Here is a 7447-nt window from a genome sequence, read left to right as displayed (position 1 = left end):
TAAGGACCCAACAAAGGCTGCACCACAAAGTGGTTGCCTACGTACCCAATCAAGGGATCAAGCCTTTGTAGTTCTTCCGTACCCCCAAAAAAGGGGTCAATCAACAACCATGCCCATATCAATGCCCGAAAAGGCGTGAGTCCCTCAAGGGATCACCAACAAACTTCAACACAAAGGGGTCAAAAGTACCAAATATCATATCCACTGAGTATACGGAAGATGTTCCAATACCATCTCCTAGAGTAGGAGATGTTCCAACACCCTGAAATCTCATATGGCTTCCAACAACAAATGGCTTCACAACTTCACTATGCTCATGGGCTAGAGCATCTACAACTCCAACTGTGGCTTCATTTCTTTCACTAGCTGCGTACCCATCCAATTTCTCATAACAAGGAGCAGTATCAGTCTCCACCTCTTTCAATATCTTTTCCATATCTGAATCAAAATGCCCAAATGAAACAATCTTCTGTTTCTTACCAAAACCACAACTTTTTCTCCTAGTAGCATTTCCAACAACCGAACAACAAGGAGAATAATCTCCACCTGCCCCAACCACACTTACATTTAGGAAGTACAATCTCTCGCGTTTTGTCACTACTAAAAAAATGACTTATAATGACGGCTAAAAGCCGTCATGAAACAGGTTTAATGACGTGTTTTCTTTAAAAAAAACAGCCGTCATTATAGAGCCTGTCATAAAAATTTACCAAAACCATCATTAAATTTATGACGGTTTTACAAAAACTGTTATGTACTTCAAAGATTTTATGTCAAAAAATATGACTAAAACCGTAATAATATGCAATGAAATATTGAGTGTTACATAGTAACCGTCATTAATTTTAGTACAATTGTCATAATTTTCAGCAAAAACCGTCAAGAAATCTGTTCCATTTGTGATGGTTTTGGCAAAGCCGTCATAAAATATACATTTTCTGGAAAAAAAAATATATTTACTAAAAATTATTTTATACCCATGAAATTGGATAAATCATATAGCACGTATACAATCAAACTCCACCACAAACAACTTAACATGATCACGAATGTAACGAACTAGCCAGTTCGTGATCTATTCACAAAACAGAATCCATTATATTCCACCATTTCAAAAAATTACATACATTTAACCAAAAATATCCACAAAATGTCTCAAAAAGAACGGTTTGCATGGTTTGAGTTTCTTTTATCGAACTTTGTCCAAACTTTAACCTGCAAAAAATCGAAGTCCAAAAAGAAAATAAGAAGGGTCTATCATTCGGAGAAAACGACGAAAGGAAAAAAAAAATGTTACTTCTAACAAGACGAAAGTTATTACACTAACTCAATGGAATTGCTAAACAATTACAACAACAAGACTATGGTGCTAAAGAGTATTTTCCAACTACCTGGATCATCTTATGGTGCAGCAAGTAGGCAACTAACTAATAAATCCACTCAAATGTATAAACCTAGCTACTGGTCATAAGACAAGGACCTTTATGTCGGACACTTTGTAATGAGTTGGAGACCAAGTCATATGGTATTCTGTGCAATTTTAAGTCAATCGCTTGAACATGGAATAGAGGTAGCTTACCTGACCAAAATACCATAGCACGTCAATTAGCGCATTGTAAAATGCCAAATGCTATTGAAGCATCCATGCGTTTTGCTTCGTTCATCAAAGAAAAAGTTTGAACTTGAATCCATACATTTTCCCTACTCCCCATTAGAAGTCTATAAGCAACACCATGCATACACCTGATTATTAAATAATCGTAGTTCCTCTAGTAATATGGAAGTCTTCAAATGAGTTGCAATGGCTGTAAGAAAACACCACTGTTACTGCCAACATTTAAATTTATACTGAAAAATTATAAAATCATCTTGATCATGCCTTGACTTAAATGTTGGAGTCAGTAACAAGACGTTTATTTCTCCGATCAACTCTATCTCGTGAAATACACAAACATGCCTACTTTTTGAGACCAAAAGAAGATCCCAATAAGAAAACACTTAAAAAGGTCATTGAGAGTATGCAACCTCTACAAAGTTAAGAAAGAACGACAATGTACAACTTAGAATTCTGGCCCAGCTCCATTAATTCAATCATCACAAGCTTCCATTGATCAGGCAAATAACAATGTGACAAGAAACGGTAAATCAATTGTGAGTATTCCTTGATCCTCAAACATTGTTCTACAATTCACTAGGAGACTATTTCAAAGCACTTTGGGAATAATTAACCTTTTTGTTCTAAAGTTAGATAAAAATTTTATGTGCAGCCGAATAAATTACTAGAACATGACGATAGGGAAATCAACCAAACAAACACAATAGAAGTTGTTTCCAACATGACTACTAATGCTGGTATTGAGGAGCAACTACATACCTGCTAGGGAAGATACAGAGCTCTCCATAATTCTCATTGAAGGTAAACCCGTCCTGTTGATGATGGCATTCTCTTCTTACAATCCGAAACATCAAAATGCACGTGTATAAGCATCATAGGTATACATTTTCAAAGTTCATGTAGCTAACTGTTTTCCTTCAAATACCTCTTTAGCTTGTTCACCACTCATTCAAGTAGAACGAACTACACAAGTCTGAAGATTGAGCTGTTATCTTAAGAGAAGCTCAAAGTTTTTGATTGAATGATTAAGCTGATATAACATAATCTGAAGCATTCAGAATAATATATATGACATACCATATAAAGAAGGGACTTGATTGAACAGGAAGATACATAGCTATCTACAAGAAAATTATGAATGGTAGAATAGTCTGCTTATCAGTGTAGATAAAGTACGTACTAGTATCAACACTAGTTTACTAATCTGAATAATGAGGTTTTATTGTTTGTTCATATTTTGTATGTAGATCATGGTGGGGAAAACCTGAGTTCTCTATGTGAAGAATCAATAGAAAACATCCAGTATGATAGTAGCATTGACTCAGCGGAAGAACTAAAGCAACTTCTTGATCATAAAATCCAAATGGAAGAAGGACAAGAATGAATTCACTTTAAAGGGGTTGCTATTAAGCTGTCCATCATTCCTCAGTTGTGCAGAAGATCATTTTGAACTTCACATGAATAGAAATGCCACCACTTATCAAACTATACACAGATGAGTATCGACAATTTCTCAGTGATAGTACAATGCACGAAATAGAGAAAATCAGATCCAAAACACAAAAAATTCAATCCAATTAGTAAAAAACGAAATGAAAAGAAAATAGGGTCTGGGAAATTAAGACGTGGATGCATACCTTGACCGATCCAAAGACTTCCACGGCTTCCATAAACCCAAACAAAAACTCAATATTGAAACCAATTAAACCTATATTTTGAGAGAAAAAGAGGCGCCTTTTTCCCCATGGCCAGAAGAGAGGCAAGAAAAGATTCAACTAGATGTCCTAGATTTCAGGGAAGAAAATGGAGCACAAGTGCCTATTCCTTGTGTTCCATTTGGAGAGGACGAAGAAGACAATAAAAAACTTAATTATCTTCTAAATCCTAGCGGTATTTCTTGATGTTAAGAATGGCTTCTTGTTATTATGATAAAGACGATGAACAAATGAGATAATGGAAATCAACCACCAAGACATTTTAGCGCTGGAAGAGTTGACAAAACTATAAGTTTTGTAGGAGATAATGGAAGCGTACTGGAGATGTCAAGTTTTTCCTTTTTTTTTTTTTTTTTTTGTGATATAAGAGTTTTCAAGATTTTCCATTTTACTAAAGTTACTAGTTGACGGTTCAATTGAACATATGAAAGACGGTGGCCTGACTTGACTCTTGACGCTTTTAGCTTGACCATGGCTACATTGCCCAAGTTGATGGTTCATTAAAAGTGGCGTACAAACCGCAAAAGTTACATAAATGTGTTGACGGTTTCTTATATTGCTAACTTGACTATTTAAAAGCATCATATTTTCTCGACCCATGTGTCATACATGACATAAAGCTGCAGTAGCCATCATAAAGCCATCATATTTTCTTGATGCTTATGTTATACATGACATAATGTTGCAACAACCGTCATAAAATTTTTACTAAAATATCTATCTTGACGGTTTTTAATAAAACCGTCAAAATAGATGAAAAACATGCGTCATAATATGTCCTTTAGAGTTTCGTCAAACAAAACAATTTTCAAACCACTAGACTCTAAAACACCCAATGAGATGAGATCCTTTTTCAAATCAGGAACATGCCTGACATCAACTAAATTTCTAATTGTTCCACCTTCTAACTTCAATCGAATTGTTTCAACTTCACCAATTTTGCAGACATGGCCATTGCCTAACAAAACATCACCATCTAACTCCTGAAAGTTAACAAACCAATCCTTATTGGGACACATATGGTAGGAGTAACCCAAATCCAAAATCCACTCTGACGTAGAGCAACCAATAGAAGATGTAACCGACAACGACAAATTTTCAACCACAATCTCATATTTACAACAACGTGCACGATTCAACTTTTTCTTCAACTTGGGGCACCTATTTTTCCAATGTCCCTAACAATGATAATAGGCACATTCATTCTTCGCAAGAGCTCTTCCACTTCTCGACTTACGACGAGAACCAACCAAACTACCAGTGTTCAAATAGAGGCGGTCTTCTACATTCCTTCCCATGTACTTGTATTCCAATGTCTTGAACATATCCTTCGTAGAGGTTTCCAAAGAGACAAAGTACTTCCAATCATTTGAGAGATAATACCAAACAACATCACAAGCTTTTGTGTTCATCATCTCCCAAACGTCTACTTTCATATCTCCTGGCTTATTGTCAAGAGCATCATCCAAACCATTTACGATCAACAAATCAACAATTGTATTTTTCCACATATCGAAGTTGATATTACCATCAAAACTTTCGATATCAACCACCGCAATAGGAGTCACAACCGTAGAATTTGACATACTTGTCATATTCTCAATTTTCATAACACCCAAAACACCAACAACCAAAGAAACACTCTCTTGGGAATTTCTTCAAACACTACTAATGCAGAAACAACCAATGAAACAAAAAAAGTTTGATTTCCCAAACTTCCACCACCAACTATGCCAAGGTAGAACCTTTGACTCTAATACCAATTTGTTATGCCCCAAAAATTATGAAGCATATCAATCCAATATAACATAAACAAACGACCAATATCAAATGTGGTAAAAGCAACAACCCACAACTACAATGCATGAAATCAACTAAATAACTCCTAAATAAGTAGAAAACAATATAAATTACTCACCAAATTAGCAAACCAATCAATCAAATAAGAGAGATGAAGATTTACGTGATTTGGCTTGTGCCTAATCCACAACTAATTAGAGAAATTTCCAATAGAGAGAATATTCAAAATAGTACAATAAGCTCTCACCTTGATTCCAAAGAATCTCTAAAGTTTCCCAAAAAGAAACTCACAAATCTCTCTTTTTCTCTCCTCCCAACAATGTTCTCTCAACTCTACAACTTTCAATAGTGTAGACAACTACCAAAGAGTTTGGGCATATCCAACAAATGAAGAGAAGACTCAAGTCTTTCTTCTTCCAAAGCTCTCTCAAGAGAGAACCAAATCCCAAACCCTAGCAACCAATTTTGTAGTAGGGAAGTAAGTTAACACTCGCGCCTAGGTCTAAAAGGGAGGTAGCGGTATACTTGTCACCCAACGTGCATGACATAGTTGGTCGACCTGGGTCTTTGTATTTAACCACACCATTGGTAGCAGTAATGGAGGGAAACTGCTCAGTGAGGAACGCTTGTTGAGGAACATTCGTTTGTCATTTGGTGGTGCACATGTCCTTAAAAACTTGGCATGCTTGGAAAAATGCTTACGTGCATTGAGAAAAGGTAGGTTTATGGTCAAATTTTTGAAGGTTTCTCGGATCTTATCGAAATGCTCGTCAAGTTTGTTCTTTACCAAACTGGTAGGGAACGGAGTTTTTGGGCGGAATCGCGTATATGGATCAGTGGCATCTTTCCCCAGGGGACGTGGTTACAGATTTGGAAGGAACAACTTCGTCCGATATAAATTGCGAGGTAGGAGTTGGAAGGACATCAGTCGTGACTTCCGTCAGTTGAATGTCTAGCATAAGTATGTGATTGTCGATAGTTCGGCAAAAACGAAGGTTGGTGATGGCATTCACCTCACCCTGGCTGAGATTACTAGATCATGGTGCATTGGTGAGTTCAAAAGCAGTGTTTGTAGGCTTAGGGTTGGGAACTGCTTGGCCAGGAAACACGCCCTTTTGACTTCTATCCTGTGATAACAGCTGAATAGACTATTGGATAGATGCTAGGATTTGAGACTGTTGATTCATGTAAGTCAGTAAAGTTTTAGTTATTTTATCGACAGTGGATTGTACCAGTGGGGCAGCAGGAACAAGTTCACGGTTATTGTTTACGGGTTGATTTTGGTAGCCATAACCTGGAGTAGCGGGAACAAGGCTGTGGTTGTTTTGGTACCCTATATTGGCGGTGTTGGATAACTGGCTTTGCCCTTGCAGGAATTTCTAAGGATTCCCTTTATGGTAGGAATTGTAGTTCATGGATGGCCGTACAGGAGGGTTGTTGAAACCCGGAGGAGCTGGTTATTAGGCAGGGGTATAGTACGCCAAGCGAAATCCGGATGTTGTTGCCAAGGTGTATTAGGGATGTTGAAAGCACAAGCCTCTTCAGATGGTTGGGGAAAGCACTCGTATGCCAAAGGGCAATATGAATCGAGTGCTCAGGACTTAAGCAAAAAAAAACATGGGGAAACGTTGGCGGCCATGACTTGTTTGGATTTTTTTATCATTCACTTGAACAGAAAGAGCATCAACCTTTTTGGTTAGGGACTCGATCAGAGTTTTTCATTCCAGATCGGGTTTTACCTCGTACATAGATGTAACTTTGGTAGGAGTGTCTTTAGAAGATCTAGAAGAATCAGTGTTACCCCAATAGGTGTTTCGTGAAGCATGTTTCTCGAGAAAAGTGTATGCTTTAATAACACCTTTGTCCATGAAACAGCCGCCGTTCATGATATCTAGTGTTTCCTTTTGATGGTCAGAGAGACCATTAAAAAATGACCGGACTAAGACAGTGGTGTCGAGTTGATAATGGGGACATTCGAGAAGCATATCAATAAATCTGCTTCATGCTTCCGTAAAGGATTCATGGGGATGCTGGCGAAAGAATTGAATCTTCTAAAGCATCTTTGTAGTTTTCTTCTGAGTATAGAACTTTATCATGAATGCTTGTACGAGCTTGGCCCACGTGTCAAGGGATTGCGGCGCTTCACCCATGAGCCAAACAGAAGCTTTAACAACTAAAGTGAAGGGAAACAACCTAAGCAAGACTTGTTCATTGGTAACTGTCGGATGGTGGAAAGTGGTGGCCACTTGATGAATCCGACGAAGGTGATTGTACGGTTTTTCATGGTCTAGACTATGGTAAACAGGTAACAATCCAA

General features: G+C 37.5%; 1 long non-coding RNA gene across 1 annotated transcript; it reads right to left on the bottom strand.

Annotated features, from left to right (window-relative positions):
- Positions 1 to 993: 993 nt before the first annotated feature.
- Positions 994 to 3243, bottom strand: LOC147481129 (uncharacterized). The gene is made up of 3 exons (XR_015206242.1): positions 2375 to 3243; positions 1580 to 1805; positions 994 to 1215 (listed from the first exon to the last, which is right to left on the bottom strand). It is a non-coding gene; the product is annotated as an uncharacterized LOC147481129 (long non-coding RNA).
- Positions 3244 to 7447: the final 4204 nt, after the last annotated feature.

This window comes from Coptis chinensis, chromosome 8, assembly GCF_015680905.1.
Source record: "Coptis chinensis isolate HL-2020 chromosome 8, ASM1568090v1, whole genome shotgun sequence".
Taxonomy (NCBI): Eukaryota; Viridiplantae; Streptophyta; class Magnoliopsida; order Ranunculales; family Ranunculaceae; genus Coptis; species Coptis chinensis.
Note: the sequence above shows the minus strand (reverse complement) of the source record. Positions and strands in the feature narration are given on the sequence as shown.